Genomic DNA, 19,942 nt, shown 5'->3' with positions numbered 1-19,942 from the left:
CATTTTGAGTTGAACAACTTCTTTTAGTTGCATCCAAATGAATCCTAACTGATTTAGGTTTTTAAATTGTTTTTATTTTTCTACTGCATTATTTGCATGATTTTTCAGTAGATTCACTATTTCACTGCATAAACAAAGATTTTTTTTAAAGCTATTTCCAATGCAAAGTATTAATTAGATTTAAAAAAAAAAACAAACAGAAACTAAGAGATAAGCTCCTCTTTGGAAGTTCCACAAACATAAAAAGTTCGTGTCTCTTATTTTTCTAGTTAGTTTGTTTAGCACATTTTTAGGTCAAATGTTGGCATCTGAGTTTCCTTCCTTCTTGGTCAAAACTAACAACTTTATGGAATATTTTTAGGTTTTTAGTTCTTCAGATAATAGCACACAGAAGATTATTACTCTAGCACATTAAACATTTCCCTGGAGGCTGAGAATACAGCAAAAGCTACTGATAGAGCTAGCTGAAGTCAGTTCCTTTTTTAGGGACTCATTCATGTGAGTCACAAATGATTTCTTAGCTTGCCCTTTTTTGTGTCTTGTTCCAGACACCTAAAGCAGACTTTGGAAATTAATATTCCTTTCTCTGAGATGAGATAGATTATATGTTAACTGTCTTACAAGAGTCAATAAGAATGCTTATTGTTTTAGAAATAGGGTGTAAGGGTGGGTGGGGAAGACAGCATATTTTCCCCCAAACAAGCTAGGTGAGAGCAAGTCATCCTCCGTTTAAACACTGAAGATCTAATATTTTTCTCAACAAAAAGAGCCACAAAACAAGACAAATATTTCTTCAATAGTCTCAGAATGGCTGTGTGGGCAAGACTGGGAGTCACCTGAAGCAGGGACATACAAACAAGAACAGCACTGCAGGACTATGCACATTGAAAGAGACATCTTTCCTGAATTGTAAAAGTGTAAAATGTACAGGAGGAAGCAAACGTTCTTAGAAATACCACTGCTATAAACTCTACACTTAAACCACGCCCTATGCAAGGCAAAAGCAAAGACTAAAAACTGCCTGGAATTAGTATTGAGGGAAATTATGTGACGAAATGACACTCCAAACACAGGACATAGGCATAATAGGACAGCGTGGAGCACACCGAGTATGAAGGACAGTTTACCGGAAGACCTAGGCAGGAACTTTAGAGCCGAGACATTTCCCTCAGCAATACCTGATTGAGTCTTCACCAGTTTTCTTTCTCTCTTCTCTCTCCTCCCTCTCTCTCTCCCTCTCTCTCTTTCTAATTAAACGCCAGTTTATTTTTCTCACATAACAAGCTAGTAGGCAGGGTCGCATTGTGAGCAGCTCTGCAGGCCCTTGCGTCTCCGTTTTCCCAGGGAAATGTGTCCACACAGCTAAATGTGGCCGCACCCGCATCCTCACTCTTCCAAATGCCGCAAACTCAGGGAGGTAAGGGAGCCCTGCCTCCACAAACCCCCACCACTCACCCCCAAGGGGCCTCCTCTTGTGGCTCATTGGCCGGACCAGGGTCACTTGGCCAGACGTGGCGTCTGCAGAGTGGTCAGAGGGGTCGAGCCACCACCCCTTCCCACCCAGGCCCAAACCAACGACGTGACCCAGCAGGCCCCGTAGGGTCAGGAGTCGCACCTTCCTCAGACCCCCCCCGGCAGGACTCCAGGACTCCAGGCTGCTGTCCCACTGCGGGACCCTGTCTGCTGAGGGGAGGCCGAGCCGGCAGGGCACCGGTGGGGGATAGTGGCGGTGGAGGAAGGGAGCGAGAGGCTGTGGGGCTCTTAGGACGGCACCAGACCTAGGACCTCCTGCACGTCGCGTGGCAGCTCGCGGAGGGTTGGGGGATAGGGATAGAAAAGTCAGAGGTTTGATGGGGTTGGGGGTCTTTGGGAGGGGTCAGGGACTCACGTGGCAGGCGGTCAGCGGCGAGTAGAGGGCTTCGGCCCGCATCAGCGCGTCCTCCACACTCGGCTTCGTGGTCAGCCCATTATGTGCTTGAAGGTCTCGCTGGAGCAGAAGCCGGGAAGCGCGAGGGTGTCCACGTCCAGGAAAGCGCAGGCCGCCAGCAGATGCAGCCCGTCCCCAGAATCCCCCACAGCCGAACCACTTCCGGGAAGGGGAATTCCCCTCCTGGACCCCCTTAAGCAGCCACCGGCCTCAGAAGCAGAGAAAGCCAGAGTCCTGGGAGTCCAGCAAGTCCCGAGCAGCGCGTCAGCACCTGCAGGAGCTTCAGGAGTTGCTCCAGTTGCCGCTTCATTATCTCCTCAGAGTTCCTGGAGCTCTGTGAAGCCACAAAAGCACCAGAAGGCATCCATCTCGTTCTGAGAGACGGAGAGAATCAGGAAGAGAAGGTCACTCGTGCCCTGGATGTAGCCGAGGTCGTCGTGGTACAGGCAGTAAGGGAGGCGGAGGAGGTCGCTCGTTCGGCAGGCGCAGCCCCGGGTTCTCACGACCCTCAGAGAATGTGTTGATCGGGTATCTGTGCGGGGGTGGGTTCCTGCGCTCCCGCCCTGGGCCTGAAGATTTCCGGCTTCCTCAGGCGGTACTCGTCAGTTTTCTTGCGCCTCGTGCTCCTCAGCGGAACCCTCTCAGCTGAGGTACCCCGGGAGGAACTGCTGAGCTTCGCGCCTCAGGCTGGGGTCGAGACCCTGGGGACCTCCCCTGGCCACACGCAGCCCTGCCCAGCTCTCCCCGAGTGAGCACTCGGCTCCTCAGCCCTGAGAAGAGCCGGACTCTTCGCTACAGGGACCTGCTGCAGACGGCTCTCGGCGCCAGGGCGGTGAGCCCCACTCCTCCTCAGGGCAGGAGGCGCCCGGAAACGACCTCCGACCCAGGCCCTGGGGGTCTTCCGGGCGGGAAAAGGGTCGGAGAGGCTCCCTCCTGGTGTGGCTGCAGGGCTCCCGGGAGGAAGACATTGGTCACTCGGGAGACACTGCTGAAGGTGGTGGAGCAGGAATCTTGGAGGAAGCGAGACACCACATTGGAGCTGGCCTGGTCGAAGAGCTGGAGGTGGTGGAAGGAGTTGGAGAGGGCCGAGGAGTCGCGGAGGAAGACGAGGCAGAAAAGGTGGTCCTGTAGAGCGCTGGCCAACAGCAGATGAGATAAGGACACAGAGCAGAGGCAGGGTGGGCAGGAGCCTTCAGTCTGCGGACCAGGACCAGGTAGGCCCAGCTGAGGCCCGACTTTGAAGGGTGTATGGACTTGAGCTCCTTCCGACTCACTCACCGAGAAGGCCCAGAAGCCCCGGCGGGAGCTGGGCTCTGCACCTCTCGTGGACTGTGAGTGGCGAGGCCATGGCTGCACCGTGCTGAAGACGGCCCCGTCAGGTTCATAGTCCTGGTCAAAGGTCAGTTCATCCTCAGAGGTGCAGGAGTCACCTGCACCGGTGTCCTTCTTGGAGAAGAGGATTTGTGTGGAATCTCTAGCCTCCTGAGCAGAAGCCCAGTGCAGGAGGATGTCATTGTCCTCCACAACACGGATGATGCCAGCGATGAGGGAATCCTGCTCTTGGTGCTTCTTGGCACTGGTGTGCAGGTACGTGTCTCTTCACCAATTCTTTAATAAGTGGAGTTGATGCAAAAGAGAAAATATTTGTCGAATGAGATTGGCCATATACTATGCTGAGTATTTCTAGGTCAGATGAATTTTGTATTTTCTTTTGTGTAATTTTTGCTTTCGTCAAATATATAGAACACTGCTTATAGTTCTTATTCCATAGGAAGGAATCTATCATTGTAGTTAATCATTTGTAGTTTCCATGAACGGTTTAGGCTGATGCATCTCTCCTAAGTGGTACAGTTAAGATCCTGATGCCCACTGTGGGGGGACTGGAGGAGCACACCTTGGTGGAAGGATGTCCTTGTTGAGGTGATTTCCATGTGATCATACCTTTTGGGAAATCCTCCCAAGCAGTGTATTCCAGGAGGTAGTGGGCTTCAGGCCATTCATTATATCTCCAAAGCCACAGCTCTGGGCACGTACAAAACCAACTCCATGGATGCCCTTTTTAAATAGCAAAACTGATTGGTACAAAGAAATATTCCTAGTGGGACCTCTGTTTCCTTTACTTATCTGGATCTTTTCTTCTCCCCACCCCCCAAAAAAAATTTATTGTGGTAAAATGTATGTAACATGAAATTTATCATCTTAACCATTTTTAAGTGTTCAGTTCATGGGTATTAAATACATTCATAATATTGTGCAACCATTACCACTATCCATCTCCAAGTTTCTTTTCATCTTGTAGAACTAAAATTCCATACCTGTTAAACAATAACTCTCCATTCCTTCTTCCCTCCAGCCCCTAGCAACAACTTTTTTTTTTTTTTTTTGGTTTGGCTCTCTTATTGATAATATTGTATGGAGCTATAGGAAATGCAACGAGGAAGAATGGAGCCTGTACTCTGTCAAGCATCCAACACAGTTGTATGACAAGTTACACAAGTTCCTTAAGCGCTCTAGCCTCAGTTTCCTCATTTGTAAAATGGGGATAATAATGGTACTTACCACATATGATTTTATGAGGAAGAAATGGATTAGTGCATGTAAAATATTCGAAGCAGTACCTGCTACATCCTAAGTACTAAATAAATTTTAGTGATGGTGATGATGATGGTGATGATCTCTCATTAGGATAATTGCACTTGGTTAAATTAGTCAGTTGAAGCAGAAAATGAAGTTTTATACCTGACATAACCCCACCAGGCTATGTGGGACTGGAGAGTCAGCTGTGAGAATAGTCTGGTTGTTCAAATGGCCTGTTTACTATTACTGTTAGCTTATTCACTTTGTGTAGACTTACAATGTTATTTTCTGTTGAAAGCACCCTATGGTAATGTGAAGGATACAAATTAATCAACATTTTTCATGTAGGAGTGAACCCATGTGTCCATCACTGAGGTTAACAGTCATGATAGTGACCATATCATTGTCTGGAAAATTTTGGCTACTACCAGAGAAAGTATCCAAGGAGCTGTTATAAAATTGCTGTTGTAGAAATGGATATTTTCCTTATATAACAACATCTCTTGCTGCTTCCAACTTGGGCTTTAAATAGCTTGAGATGATATTGTTTGAGATTAAAAGGCCAAACTGAGCATGTGCTTACACATGATCCACTGATGCTTTGCAGACAGTGACTAGAGATTTTTTAATTCCCCTTATACCTAGATGCTGTTATCTGTTTCCATGACACTTGTTCTGGAAATGGCACTGAGCATATTCAGCCACTGCAAGTGATGGATTAGATAGTAATTGATGTGTGTTACGAAACTCACATCTGGGCCTTCCACCAACTGAGAGTCAGTTTGATTTGATCTGGCAAAAAGAGTTTCAAAGCATTTGGTTTTTAAATTATAGTGATTTATAGAAAAGTGCCTCTTCAGATGACTATCAGCTGGTAGCAGGTTGAGTTCCCAGAAAAAGGGCTCTTTCATTGTCCTAATTTTTCCAAATGGCACACCCACTAGGGTACTTCTTTTCAACATGGCCTCCTGGGGCTATTTCTTCCATTTGTTGGATATGCTGCCTGCAGATTGAATCAGTGACACTAAGATTGTAGTTCACTGTGCTGTAAATTTATTTTGGGTTATTGGATAAAACTTGGATTATCAAAACTGTGAAAATAAAGTACTTCAATATGAAGTTGGAAATTTAAAAATCTTCACAAATTTATGTGAGCAATTTTTTTTTTCAATTCAAAGTACATAGTGTTTGCCCCACAAAAATTCTCATGCCTTAAATTTTCTGGTTCCCACATTCCCTTCTTTCTGTCATGTTACCTCTTTAGTGAACAAGATGTAAACATTGAATACCTTTCTCCTCTCTCAACTCCTTTTCTAGCAAAGCTTGCAGATATTAATATCAGTCTTTTATTCTTGTTTTGGATTTCCCTTAGTATGTTTAAGTTTTTGTCTATATTTTACCTTTTCTGGGTATTTGCACTTTAGGCTTTTTATTTCTGTTTAAGAAATGAAAGATTCCTGTCCTCTGTTAAAGGAATTTCAAGTATCATTAAGCAGCAAGGGAGTCTTTCTAGAATGGATGTGGCAGCCTTCCAATATCATTCTAGACCTTGTAGTAAGACAGTTGCTGAAGGTAAACCTGATTTAATCAAACTGGGAGGGATGTGAAAGAGAAGAATGAGGAATCACCTTCTACTTAGCTATGGCTGCTGGAAGCCTATACCAGGTGAGGAACGAAATTTTTTGGTGTGTTCCGTAAATATGTCTCCTATATAGGTCCCCAGGGTAGTGCTTCTCAAGCTTTAATGTACATATGAATCACGGGCATCTTTTTAAAATACTGATTCTAACTGCAGATTTTGGGTGGGGCCTAAGATTCTATGTTTCTAACAACCTTTTGTGTGATGCTAATGTGGTTGGTCCCTAGACCACACCATTGGAGTAGCAAGGGTCTAGAAGGGTTTATGCTCACAAATCTTCCTTTTCTCTTTTTGACTTTCTTCTCCTTTTCCCGAGATAAAGTTTATATAGATATACATTATACATTATGGCACATTAAATGTTATTGTTGCTAGTAATTGTGACGGTTCATATGATAATCCCTTTAAATTAATCAAATGGCATTATTCAGTTAAAAAATACTTATTAAACATCCACAATGTGCTAGGTGTTTTTCTACATACTAGGCATATAGGAGTGAGCAAGACAAAATCCTTACCCTCTTGGAGCTTTTATTCTGCTGGGTAAAGCAGACAATTACCAAACAATAAATACATATACAAATTAGTGCCAGATGGCAGTAAGTGCTATGCAGAAAAATAGGCTAAGATGAGGCAATAGAAATTGATGGGCTAAGGGTGGGGGAGATGGAGGTCTATGGTAGGGTTGTCCTGAATGAACACTTCTCTTCTCTTCAAATCATAGCAAAATTTCAATTATCCAGTTAAATTATTAAGCAAGCTAGTATTTAATTGAAATACTAGAAAGCCATCAAAGGATTTATTGGATGAAAACAGAAATTGTACTTTCTCAGTGTTATCAGATTTGAATTGGCAGATGTAGTGTACACTGAACTACGAGGTTCTTCCTAGGAGTAAACCACTCACAACCCGATGTGTATAAACTCTTCCAGGGTATTAGGGCATCACTTATATTACCCATTTGCACCTCTGAGTAGCCTTGAACATTAATAACTTCTGAAAAAAATTAATGAAACTTTTCAAAAAACTTATCATCAAGAACTTACATAGACTATAACTACATAAATATAGTCATCTGATTTTTGATAAAGCAGCAAGGGCAATAAATGGAGCAAAGACAGTCTTTTCAACAAATGCTGCTGTAACAACTGGATATTCATATGCCAAAAAAGGAATCTAGGCATAGACCTTACAACCCTCACAAAAATGGACTGAAAATGATCTATATCTAAATGTAAAAAGCAAAGCTATGAAACTCCTAACAGATAACATAGGAAAAAACCTGGATGACCTTCACGGCAATGATTTTTTAGATATAACACCAAAGATATAACATCTATGACATAAATAATTGATAAACTGGACTTCATTAAAATGAGAAACCTCCACTCTGGAAAAGACAATGTCAAGAGAATGAGAAGACAATCCACAGCCTGGGAGAAGATATTGCACAAGACACATCTGATAAAGGACTGTTATCCAAAAATACACAAAAAAATCTCTTAAAAGTCAACAGGAAGAAAACAAACAATTCAGTTAAAAAGTGGGCCAGGGACCTTACCAGATATTTCACCAAAGAAGATATACAGATGGCAAATTAGTATAGAAAAATGCTTTACATCATATGTCATCAGGCAAGTACAAATTAAAACAACAAGATACCACTAAATACCTATTTGGAATGGCCAAAATCCAGAACGCTTGACAACAGCAAATGCTGGTGAGGATGTGGAACAACAGGAACTCTCCCTCATTGTTATTGGGAATGCAAAATGGTACAGCCCCTTTGGAAAATAGTTTGGTGGTTTCTTATAAAACTGAACATACTTTTAGCATACAGTCCACCCTTAATATTTACCCAAAGGAGTTGAAAACATGTCCACATGAAAACCTATACAGGAATGTTTATAGCAGCTTTATTCATAATTGCCAAAACTTGGAAGCAACCAAGATGTCCTTTAGTAGGCAAATAGATAAATAAACTTTGGTACATGTAGACAATGGAGTGGTATTCAGCACTAAAAAGAAATGAACTGACAAGCCATGAAAAGACATGAGGAATCTTAAATGCATATTACTAAGTATAAGAAACTGATCTGAGAAGGCTGCATACTATATACTATATAATTCCAACAATATGGCATCTGAAAAAGGCAAAGCTATGGAGACAGTAAAAGGATCAGTGGTTGCCAGAGGCTGGGAGGGAGGGAAGAGGGATGAATAGGCAGAGCACAGAGGATTTTGAGGGCACTGAAAATACTCTAAATGATACTATAATGATGAGTACATGTCATTATACCCTTGCCCAAACTCACAGAATGTGTAATACCAAGAGTGAACCCTATGGTAAATATGGACTTTGGGTGATTATTATGAGTCCAAGTAGGTTCATCAATTGTAACAAATGTAGCACTCTGATGGGAGATGTTGATAATGGGGGAAACTATACAAGTGTGGGGCAAGGGATATATAGGAAATCTCTGTACCTTCTCAATTTAGCTGTGAACCTAAAACTCCTCTAAAAAAAATCTCTTTAGAAAAAAAAACCTATTTATCCACTTTCCTCGCTTCACTATATGATCAGGGGTTCTGAGACTGCCTTTGGTATTCATAACAGGGCAAACCTCCTCATTTTATAAATGAACATCCTGAGGTAAAGAGGATGGGTGTTTAATGACCAAAGCTCCACTGGTCGGTGGCCAGTAGAAAAGCTCAGACTCTGAGTGTTGGTCTCTAACTTAGCAGCTTCCCTGTCTTTTTGCTCTGCACTGTTGTCTCTGGCAAAGAGTGCTTTAATAGGTAGAATTTAATAGTGTTTTAAACATAATGTTCTTTAGACCTTTCAGAGAAAAGATCAAACAAGTATGCTAATTCAGATTTCTTTTTTGTCCATGAACATACAGAGCTATGTGATCAAATAGTGTAGATTCCTAGCATGTCTGTGTCATTGCATCTGTATTTGGTTGGTGCAGAATTCAGGAAATATCAACAACAATAGTAAATTGTTATCTTTCAAATGAACTAACATCTTTTTAAAAAAAAAGAATGGATGATGGCATGGTATGGCCAGTATGGTAGAAAAAATAAGCGTTACTTCAGAGGAAAGCAGCTGCTGCTACATGATGCACTTTTGAAAAAGACAGGACAAAGTCACTTCCAAGCAAGTTTTCTGTTGCAAGGAGAATGCTAACTATGTGTCATTGCTCTAAAAATTTGTAAATCAACAATGTTTGTTTATATTAAAAAATACAATTGATACTAGAATTCAATAAGCTCTTTTGGTGGCAGGTGAGTTGCTGAAACACTGGCAGTCCCATTTTGGGGTTTTTTTTTTAGCCCTTAGGCTGTCTACTTACACTTGCAAACAAGATAGGTAAGAAGCAAGCAAAAACCATCTGGGCAATATGTCTTCTTAATTTAAGGTTGGTTTTTATTTCTTTTGTAATTTGAACCTCTGGTTTTACCTCTATTTGATCCGTCAGCAATTGGTTTATATTTGCCCTTGTTTGAAGACTATGTACATAAAACAAAGAAAATTAGTGTAGCAAGACTATTTACTGTTGCATGGCAAATCTCTATTGTTACAATCACTGATCATTTTGGAACCATCATGTGAATTATACCAATAGTAATTCCTTCAGAAAGAAAATTTTGAGGTTTTTGCCAATTGAAGTTTTCAGTGTAAAAACAGATTTTCCAAATGTAGCAAATTGTTGGTTCATTTACTAACCATGTTTGTTTCATGTATTTGCATTTGCCAGACAAACACTGAGAATATATATTTTAATTTTATTGCAAAACTACCATTTCAAGGCATACCGTGAAATTACAATTTATGTTCCTGAGATTTTTGTAGTTTTAGAATGATCATTTCAGTTTAGCCCTGGGTACCTTATACCATTATGCGAGGAACACTTCCAGTTTAAACATATATAATTTATTTTTAACAGATTTTGCTTGGAGTACACAAATGAAATGTAACAGTCATTACAGAGATTGTCTTAGTTCATTTACTAAACATGAATCCATGTCCTCCTTTCCTTTATTCTGTGCATGACTTTTAGCTGGGCTTCTGTTATTGGCTTTGTTGCAAATTGTAAGTTGAAGAAGGAGGCTCCTGGCCATGAGGTCCTTTTTAGGGGACAGTCCTGGCAAGTGATGTGTATGTGTGTGTTAATCAAATACACTGCATATTTTATGTAGTTCCTTTGGAAAAATCAGATTTCTAAATTGATCCTTCCCACATTCCCAATGCCTTTACATGAGGAACTCTTCTATGCTTCAAAACCCCCAATCAGCCTTGATCTTGAGAACTTTTCTCTTTAGAAGATGATGGTTTCACTTTTTGAAGTTGTTTTGCCTTTATTCAGAATAAGTTGTTGAAAACTCAGCTTCTAATTAGAATCCTTATTCTCTCATCAAGCATAACAGATCAAACAAAGGTGGACTTTCTGCATGTCACAGCTCCTTGAGTTTCCAGCAGAAATTACCCATCAGTAAGCATATAAATTTAAATAATGTGAAAACATTGTGAGATAGGCTCTGTATGGGACCTATGCCCAGCAAGTTTTGGCCTTCGGATATTTACGTTGGGTTTGTGTTACCTTTGCACACCAAATCTTTGTGGCTTATTATGTATTTTCAAGCTCAGTACCCATGGTGTACAAAATAGTTCCTTTTTTTCTGTACTTAGAAGAATGTTTGAGGAAGGTCTCACTGTATAAAGATGTTTGTTGCTTGGACAGATATTATGCCATCTGAAACTGGAATTATGTAGAGCAATTATCAAGAGTGTAACAGAGATTTTAGATTCAGCAAATAGGCAGGGCTCAGAAATTAGGTTTTCATCAGTAGTGAATAAATCTCTCTAAAGGATTAAGGTGGGAGAGCAAGCTTTTGCAGATTTGTATTCACTGTGTACTGAGCTTTCATAAGATGCCATAAGGAGTTTTAGAACTTCTCTGGCAGAAGCTAAAACATAAAGACGGGATTCTGTAAGCGTCATGGGTTGTTAGGTGACTTTGCTTCAGGCTATCAAATAAAAATGGCACATGTCATTAGTCTTATGGAGAAAGGGTTTTAAATATCATTCTTCAAAATTATGTCCTCTTTTGATTTATTTGGTGGTCCGTTTTATTTGTCTCGTATTTCTGAAAGAGGCCTGTGATGCAGGATCATCCCTCTTATAATCTGACATGTTGAATTCCATATAATCCACACATTTTTCTTTGATATTGGACACTTTCCAAGCACTGAATTAATTTCTGCTGTTTTTTTTAAAAAACGAACAAACAAAACAGTCTTCTCAAGAGAGCAAAATAACTCAAATATGGCTGTGTCTTTACAAAGCAGAAGCCTAAGGCTCATGTTTGAAAAACGAAGAGTATTTAGCCCCTAGATGAAATACACTGGCCTCTCCATGATGATATTTTGATTGTCCTTCCAGCTTTCCTTCTATTATCTCTGATATCCAGTCATCAGAGGAGAAAGATGAAGTGTATCTTCATGGGGAGGCACATGGGTAATAAGAAGGTGGAAGTGACTTTAGTGGATAAAGATCCACCAAGCACTGGCCCGCAGGCTTTCATTACATAGAGGTTAGAGGAGCGCAATAAAAAGATCAAATTCAGCAGAGATAAATGGCACACATCATCTTAGCTGATCGATAACCAGCTTCTGAGAGTAACCACTGTCAGCTGAGCTGTATCAGTCTCTCCTGGAGACTCACCGAGGAGTGAAGATCACATCCTTTTCAAGCTTGGAGACCTTTAAAGTAAGCAAACCTATAGGAATAAAGGCGTGTTGCAATGATTTCTCTATAACATTTTGAGGGTCTGCTTTGTTGATGGAAACAGAATTATTTCACCAATGCAAGCAGCGTGAACTTAAAACAAAACAAGATAAATTATGCCATTATTGCCACATTTTTCACAGCTGCCTTACTAAACGCTGACATTTTAAAAGGAGTTTATATAAAGGGGAACGTTATTTTTGATACAATACTAAACTTGCATGTTGCTAAAGCGAATACTTTAGAACAGTCTGAGCATGTTCTGACTAGAACAAAGTCTTAGCAATGGCTTCCAGTCAAGCATAGCTACATATTTCATTTAGACATTTCTAGAATGAAAACAAGAGGGAACTCTTAAGAGGCCTTAAACCCTATCTCCCCACCCGCTCCTTCAAGTATAAATTTGGATAAGTGCAACGTACAGAAAATAAGCATCCAAATAGACTCATTTGATTATATGGCTTTTCTGTCTAGGAATTATGGAAACAGGATGCTTTATTTGATCTTGGGATATAATATTACTGAAAGTTTTTGCTAAGGTTAATAAAAAGGAAATTCAATAGATACATTAAAATGTCTGAAACAGGCTCGTGAGTTAGAACACTGAGCTCACTGCACTTAAAGATTGGAAATCAGAATTCTGATGCCACTCACTCAGCAGTGAGTCTGTGTATGTGTCTGTGGAGTGTGTGCGCATGTGAGTGTGTGTGTGTGAAGTGAGAAGTTGCTCTAGGAAAGTAAGTTTCTTTGGCTCAATATGTTAGAGCATGTTGCTTCAGAGAAACACCTTTTAATTGGTATTTAAAATCTTCTATCAATACAAATTAGTATAAGAATGACAGTTTTCTTTCCTGGAGATTGTTTATTATTGTTCTCATCAATATTTAACCATTGGAAAGCAAGGGAGGCCTAGGTTTTCTCAAAAATTGTTTGAAAATCTGTGATAATTTGAATCAAAATGCAGTCTGAGAAAACTCGGGAAACCTGTCTGGCTAGAAAGCTTTTTTCCTTTTCTCCTCCCTCCCCACTCCCTTCTTAAAGTTCTTCTGATATGTGAGCCCAGGGCAAGTTTAATTATAATTAGTTAATGTTAGTTAATTAGGTAATGTTCATACAGTGCTTTGAAGATGAAAAGTGTTTTAGAAATGCTAAGTGCTATCATTATTAATATCAGCAAAGGGGGAAAATTAAGCATGACGAACACTTTTAGAAACTGCGGAATCTGAACATGAAGTGCTTGGTGCCACATGACTCTCTGGTTCCACCATCTCAGCTCCTCCTGATGGAATGTGAAGCAGCCTTTTGTCTCCACTGTTTGGGCATCCAGAGCTCTCTTCCTCCTTCCCTGTCATGTGCTGCCACTGCTCAAAGAGGCAAGAGGTCAATCTCAGGCTAAACATCCCTCTAAATATGTGATCTCAAGCACATATACTCACACAAGCATATGTTCACACACACATAGCTCAGCCTTAAATGTGAGGTCATGCTCATGTTTATTTCTGAACTCAGAGACATTCCATAGGCTTCCACTTTTCATATTTTCTTTAATCTTTCTTGTTCTGTATTCTAGAAGGAAACAGTAGAAAATTAACAAGAACAAAAATAACCACTGTTCTTTGGATTATCTCATTTATTTAAGGAAATAAACCTGCCAAGTAAAAAGCATCTCTTACTTGCAAACACAAGGAATTCTCTTAGTTATAACTAAGATGCAAACTTGGGAAGCACTTGGCTTCTCAGTTGTAGAAATGCATGGCTGTCCCATGCAATTTGCAGAACAGAAAGCATTTATAGACCATGTTATCTCTGGACGGTGCTTCACACAACTTTTTATTAGCTATGCTGAGGAAAGTAGGTCAATATAATTTCTGATGTACAGAGAAAGAAAGTGGGCCCTGGCCAGAGCTAAGTCCAGATGAGGTTGGAAGTTGCTCTTTAGAGAGGAGTGCTAATTGGAGGCAGGACCTTCCTCCAATGTGTCCTCTGAATAGAAATAACATTTCTCATAGATTTAATTGTGAAGAGGCTTATAATTAACAATAGGTTAAAGCTTAGGATCTTGGAATGAAATAAATCTGTGTATAGTGGTAGAGAGACTAAGAGGCAGAAAGAGGGTTCAGGATCTACATTTCCACCTCACACTGGACTTCTACAAAGGAAGTGTAGATGATGATTAAGTGATCAAAGGTCACAGAAATCTATATAGGAAATTCATGTCGATTCTTCACTTCTTTGTTTATAGCACATTGATTCCTTGCTCCCTTTCCTTCACATAAATTGTTTAGTTGGAAGTAATACCAGGGAAATGGCATGGAAGTGTCTTGGAATTGAGTTAAATTATTCCCAAGAGTCCAAATTGGTTTCTTGCTGTTTGGTAGAGTAATTTGTGCATCTCACCGAAGGGCTAATGAACACTTCACTTTGGCACTTGGAAATAGACACATTCAGATCATGTTAATCAAACATAATTAACTTTCAAGGAAGGAGGCTGGGAGAGCGGGCCAAAACAAATATGCTGAAATAGAACAGAGATGAATGCAAAATCCTGCAGTTAAAAAAAAATCAACTGCACATACATAGAATAACTATGTGGTTTATTAAAACAAAGCAAGACAAGACAGCATCCACCCAACATTAAAGGCTTGAGTTGACTAAATAGCTCCATATGTATGCAGTGATACGACCAGAATGCAAAAGTGCTAAGGCCTCAGCTTTACATGGCAAGGTCCAGTACCAAGTGTGAAGAAGGGCTGCTCTGCCTGGTGACACCAGATTCCAAGGACTGAGTTTTCCTGGGCTTCAAATTTTGAGAATGCGTGAGTGTCTTAGAAGGAATGATTGAACCGGGAGTGATTTAGCCTGGAAAAGTAAAGATTCTGGAGTTAGGATGGTAATTTCAAATTAAAAAAAAAATTTTTAAATACTAAAAAGCCTAACACCTGGAGGAGAGATTAGGCCTAGAATGGGCTGTGGACAAAGAAGTAACCAGTGAAGATGTTGTTCTGGACTTTAAAGCCTGTTGTGTATCTATCCAGATCTCCTCCCTCATGCTGATCTTCCCTGCTCTCTTATCAGAATCCTTTGCCCATCCACACTGGGTTGCCTCACTTTTCCCCAAATGCACCTTTCTAGTCACCTGGAGGGCCCCTCCTCATCTTTATATTGTCCCTACTGCTTTTCTGTCCAATTGAATTCTTCAAAGTCTTGCCCAGTGGTTCTCAACCTTGGCTGTATATTAGAATTACCTAGAGAGCTTTAAAAACATTCTGTGCCTGGGCTCTTTCCAGAGCTTCTAATTTAATTGGTTTGGGGTGGGACCCCGGCATCAGTATTATTTTAAACTCTCCAGGTGATTTTAATGGAAACCTGGTGTTAAGGACCAGCGGTTTGGTCCCAACTCAACTTTGGTCATGCATTACTCTATTTGAGTTGTTTGTATGACTGCCTGCTGGAACACTCGTAATTAGTATAATGTCTGATTTAATTCATTGAACAAGAGCTACCTGCTTTATATTGTTAATCGTCTTTCAGAGTGCACGCATCTCATTTCTTCAGTTGAATCCTAAATCCCTTGGATTTATTTTATATTTCATATTTTTCTTCTTTCCAGCACAGTACCTTACACATAGAGCTGTGCATGTGTGAATTTTTCTTTGTTATTATAGAAAATCAATAAATATTTCTTCCTTAATTGGCAAATAAACTATAAAATTTGATAGTTGGTACTAAACATATGAAAATCATTATATCCAGAAATGTAGGTAAAAAAGGGTAGGTCATGAAAGTTTGAATTACTGAGTGAGAAGAGTATTTTGGGTGCATTCGGTTTTGCAGTGTATGTGATGGAGGGTAATTATGATGGTTTAATAAAGATGCCACTCGAAAGACAGAATAGTTGAGTTCGGGTGACCCTGGCAATGGGTTAGCATGACTTTACTCATGGTAAGTTGGGACATGAGACTGCAACAGCATAGGTTAATTTTCTGTTTCTGGTCAATGAGACTATCTTTGCTTTCTTTATTGTCTGAGACAGGGTGGCTTTTTGAATCACTGAACTGAATTATGTTTTAGCCCTACAGGTGGATTTGTTCAAGCCAGAACAAAAACTACATGCCAACAAACTGATGGAATAACTAAACTGTTAATAAATTCCACTGCCACCTAATAATAATACTTTGTATTTATATAGCGTCTTTCTTGGAGGAGCTCAAAACACTTTATAGGCACTGAAATTTAATCAAGTTGGGAATTTTTCAATCATAGTGGGAGTGAGATCCAGGTCTACACAAACCCCCAAGCCGTAAAGCTTGCTTTCCTTATTTACACATGTGGACCCTGTTAGTGTGGGGACTTCAAAAAGTCTAAGGCTCTTTGGCCTTAGAGACGTAACATGAAGTAAGCTGAAATTCATTTCTAGCCAGCTGGTGGTTAAACATCCAAACAATGTTTAAAATATTTTAACAAATGATAATATTAAAAAAAATCATGTGCAGCTGTCTGGCATTACTTTGTCACCATGACAATTGCTGAAATATAATGATCCCCCTGTTTGTGTTTCTAGTTATTATAGGAATAATTGTGAGAAGGGAGAGTAAATTTTACTTTAAGTTTTATTTATTGAAATTTTCTTATTTCTCTTTAATATGTATAATCTTTGAGCAATAAAAGGGACTGGTGAAGTAGAGGTTTCCACAGCATAGTAAAGGGTAAGAGGCTAAAAATAAAGATCTTGTGACAAAAGTGTTTAGTGGTATCTTGATTATTTTCACAGCAATTAGAATATCATTTTATGAAGGAGCCCTTTCAATAAGAGCTTCTAAACATGAACAAGAAATGCACCCTGTGATTAAATTTTAGAATTTTGGTTAATAATAAGAATCATGCAAATAATCCATGTCATCAAAGACTGATTAGTTATTTGAGCTTAATATTCAAATCTGTGCCCTGTGGTCTGTTGCATCCCTTGCCTCAGAACTTTCTTAGCACTTGGACTTAAGATTTGCTTGTTTATTGTGGAGCTGAATTTTTGTCTAGGCAACCACTTTCTTTTCTGGGGTCCTGGGGACTCAAAATGTGTTACATGTAGCAAGGTTTTATGTATCTTCTAAAGAGGCAGATGGAGTTGATTTTAGCATCTGCCATATTGTAGTGGAGTGGGTCTTCCAAAATTAGAATATCAGCTCTTCATTCAAAGAGACTTTGTAATTCCAAGTACAGTGCAATGAAAATTACTGGGCTCAGTAAGCATTTGTTGATTGATTTTCTTAATACAGGGTTCCCTAGGGTAAGATGATTATTACTGTAATGGTCAGGGTGACCTTAGGTGGAGCTGGGACCTTACATTTTGTAAAACTGAATCACATAGAAAGTTATTTATTTCAATTCTCCTTCAATTTTCCGTATAAAGGAGACAGGCTTAGCTGGGGCCTGATATGTTTTTAACATAAATACCTTAAACAAAAAGAGAAATATGAAAAGAAAATATGAAAATATTTAAAGACAAATATTAATTTAAAAAGCACAGATGATATGTGTATATATCATGGAAGTTGGTTTATAAGAATGACTGAATTCCCCTTCTATTTGGATTTATTCCTAGGTCTAACACTTGTTTTCACTTCCTCATATTTTTAGTCAGTTTCGCTCACTATTTTTTTTTTCATGTTTAACTCCTCGGAACCCCTAGAGTATATGTTTATGAGTGGCAAAACTCATTATTTTCTTCTAATGTTTTTACTGTCTAGGTACAAGGGTATCCCTTTGTCAAAGTTTTGTGAAAGAGTTAAGCATCCACTGCATGTGATACATGAAATTTTGATTCATGCTTTTAGAATAGTACTCTCTATGTACCATTCTTGGAAGAATTGGGAAGAGAGTTGTTCTGTGTTCTGTGATTCCATTGAGAAGTCTTGGTTGAGAAAGGTTTTTGAAGTTGTTTCTTGTCAATTCAAACCTATCAGCTTAATTATTTCTGCTCTGAGAACATTCAGCCATGTAAAGAAAGGGAAGAAATGTCAGGAAGAAGAAAGAAAAGGGCAGAGGATGGAGAAAAGTGTTGGGTGTGTAGAAATGGCAGGGAGGGAGAAAAGTGAAAGAGGAGTCTAACAAGGGCAGGGGCGGGAAATGAAGAATAATGTAAAGGCACATTGTGACTTCATATGTTTGTTTATGGAGTACTCCATGTTAACAAAACTATTTTTAAGTATCTTGAAATACATAATTTATATCCTGATAATGTTTGCTCTCAGGGGCTCAGTGGTTTCAAAGGGGAGGCAGATCTGGCCTCAAATTCTCACCCACAAATAGCTTTGTGACCTTGGGCAAGTGATGGAACTTTTCCTCTGAAATGCAGTTACGGTATCTGCCTTACTGGATCGCTGGAAGGATAAAATGGTAGTTGGTTATTATGGGAAAATAATAACAAAACTAACTATTACAACAATAGTAACAAGTACACTATAGAGCTGCAAACCCCATAACAAGCCCCATAACAAACCACGAAAAGGGTTTCTTTAAAGAGCTAACAAATAGTCCGAAGGAATGCAAGTTTCTCTGCTCTTGTCCTCAGCAACCCTTTGTATTTCATGTTGGTGATGCTCATTCCCTGGTTGTAGAGCAGGGAGCCTCCTGCTACCACTGTGAGTTCATGACACGAGGCTCTGGAATCTGCTTCTGGTCAACATCCAAGGGTTGACTTTAGGCGTCGTGGGGAGGGGCAGTTGAGGTAGTTGCTGTGATGTATAATGCCATGGGTTGGTGAATGTAAAAATAAGCAAGATAAGTTCTTCCCCGAGCTAAACGATGGCATAAGAGAATTTTTATTTCCGACATCCTTTTTGCTTTATTTTCTTCCTTCACAGGACAGCTCCTTTTCAGGTACACAGGATCCCTGTCTTATATCTCCTCCCTGTTATCACTCAACCTTCACTCTCACATCAAAACCACTCTCAAGAAAGCAGCTATTTTGTGTGAAATCAAGTTAACAGCACTACCTTTCCCAGGTGTGTTTTCAGTTTGAAGTTTTTATTGGAAGTTGTAGGACTTTACCCCTGTTACAGGAATTTCAGACAGTTCTAGAACTTTCTGGAAAAAGGCCCATGGGGGCAGAGTCTCATGAGCAGAATCCTGGAAAATAGCCATGTCCTCAGGCCTCATGGGCTAGCTTTCTGGGCTTGTCCTCAGTACTCAAGGCCAGTGTTTCCCAGAGCAGTCCTCATTTCAAATTTTCTATTCTATGTATAATTATGTCTGGCACATAGTAGGCACTTAATTCTTATTTTAATGGATTTGTTAGATGGTAATGTATATAGGCAACTTACATATATAAGTGCCCCCATCTGTTGGTGCTAAGTTGACCCACTTCCCTTTCTGGGGTAGCAGTAGTTCCTGACTCTCTTCAGACCTCCAAGCCTTGTAGTTTGCTAAGCATATTAACAGCAGGCTCAACTAAACACAGTAATTCATTCTTCCTCTCTCTTCCTTCCTTCCTCCCTCCCTCCCTCCCTCTTTCTTTCTTTTTCTTTCTTTCTTTCTTTTCTTTCTCTCCTTCTCTTCTCTCTCTCTCTCTCTCTCTCCACCCACCGCCACCAATCCAACTATCCTTTATAAAAAAAGTAGAGAGGAGAGAGTAGAGGCTTCCAGACACTTTCTTTGGACAATCCAATATTTTGGATAACTCTTCTTACCTTGCCCCTTCAAGAATCCAGGCTTAATAACTTTTTGGACAAAGTGTGAAACGCTGCCTCTTTCAACAGTGCTGTGTGGTGGAAGGGCCTCTTGAGATTTGCTGTTGCAGTCTGCTAGCATTTAGTTTTGATGTTATTGCTGCTGTTCTGGGTTTTAAATATTTTAATGAAAATTTTATTGCATTTGTGGACTGGCTTTTAGCAAAGGCTGCAGTTTAAAAAAATTCTAATAAAAGAATGGGAGATGTGTATAAAGAGAATTACAACTGAAACCTAGTTAACTCACACTTACAGAGTATTTTGTAAAACCTGATAGAACCTGA

At 40.0% G+C, this 19,942-nt stretch overlaps 1 pseudogene; it reads right to left on the bottom strand.

Moving 5' to 3' along the window:
* LOC102520289 overlaps nt 1-19,740 on the bottom strand; it is a 126,792-nt pseudogene extending 107,052 nt beyond the window's left edge.
* Between the last annotated feature and the right edge of the window lie 202 nt (nt 19,741-19,942).

This window comes from Camelus ferus, chromosome 5 (genome assembly GCF_009834535.1).
Source record: "Camelus ferus isolate YT-003-E chromosome 5, BCGSAC_Cfer_1.0, whole genome shotgun sequence".
In the NCBI taxonomy this organism is placed as follows: domain Eukaryota; kingdom Metazoa; phylum Chordata; class Mammalia; order Artiodactyla; family Camelidae; genus Camelus; species Camelus ferus.
This window is presented reverse-complemented; position numbering and strand designations above follow the sequence as displayed.